At 69.1% G+C, this 1129-nt stretch overlaps 1 protein-coding gene across 1 annotated transcript in view; it reads left to right on the top strand.

The window, feature by feature from the left end:
* The first annotated feature begins 292 nt into the window (after positions 1-292).
* The window catches only part of ACVR2A (activin A receptor type 2A), a 152923-nt gene continuing 152086 nt past the window's right edge, over positions 293-1129 (top strand). The window contains exon 1 of the mRNA XM_069066743.1: positions 293-412. The gene's annotated coding sequence lies outside the window, so the exon portion shown is untranslated. The remainder of the gene's footprint in view (positions 413-1129) is intronic.

The following is a 1129-nucleotide window of genomic DNA, read 5'->3' as shown; positions in this document are numbered from 1 at the left end:
GAATACCTGGGACAAAAGCTTGCTGAACACCTGCCAGCGCTCAATGGTGGCTGGGCTGCACGCGAGCCCAAGGAGGTGCCTTCCATCCCGTGAAAAGGCAGTCGAATATCGGGCACAACCGAACACACGAGACAGGCCCCCCCGGAAGGGCGCGGGACCTAAGGGGTTGTCACAGGGTCCGCCTAGCTCTGGGTCTGGTGGAACCAGGCCCACCCCTCGGGGTACAGCTTCCAGCCCACAAATCGGCCCTAGACACCGCCCCCTTGGGTCCCCAGCGCGGAAGGCGGGGGTGCGGGCAGGAGGAGGCCCTGGGCCTCATTTCTGGTATTGGGGAGAAAGGCTTAGGAAAAGCCCAGGGGCTGCCGGAGTGGAGGGGTACTTGCCCCTCCACAGCAACAACTGCAGCAAACAGGTCAGGGGTCGAGGGGCGCCCGCGCCGCCGTCTCGCGGGATCTCCCCGCAGACCTACGGCGTCGAGACGTCGCGGTATTTGAGTGAGAGGCGGGGGGAGGAGGAAGAGAGAAAAGGGGGAAAGGAGGGGAGCCAGGGGAGGGGAAGGGAGGGGGTGGACCAGTTCCACTCCTTCCCCCTCGTCAGTTCGACAGAGCCCTGCCCCCGAACTCCGCCCCGCCACGCCCCCTCCGCTGCCCCGCCCCCCTTCGCCTCGCTTTCCGCACTCCTCCTCCGCCACCTCCCTTTCCTAACCATCTCATCTCCTTCCCGGCCCCGGCACGCGCGCCTGCCGCGCCCGGCCGCCACCGGCCGTTCCTCGCCTGCTCCTTGCTTTCCTGCTTTGGGCCGGAACCGGAAGTTTGGGGGGCGGGGCGCCAAAGGGGAGGCCGGGGGACCGAAAAAACTCGGCCGAGCCTGGACCCGAAGCCCTGGACCCGGCCGCCGCTGCCGCCGCCGCCACTGCGACCGCGACCAATCGCTACGACTGCTGCCGCCGCCGCTGCAGGCGTCGCGTCCAAAGGGTTCCCGGACTTTGGGCGTCCGGGTTGAAGGTCGGTCCGGACATCGGACTGGAGTCCACGATCGCCGGACTGTCCGGGCGGCAGCCGCCGCCGCCGCCACCGCCGCCGCCGCCTCCCGCTTCTCCTCCTCCGCCTCCTCCTCCTCCTCCTCCGCC

This window comes from Petaurus breviceps, unplaced genomic scaffold, assembly GCF_028583685.1.
Source record: "Petaurus breviceps papuanus isolate PSGF00001 unplaced genomic scaffold, PetGlider_PUasm1.0 90723, whole genome shotgun sequence".
Taxonomy (NCBI): Eukaryota; Metazoa; Chordata; class Mammalia; order Diprotodontia; family Petauridae; genus Petaurus; species Petaurus breviceps.
This window is presented reverse-complemented; position numbering and strand designations above follow the sequence as displayed.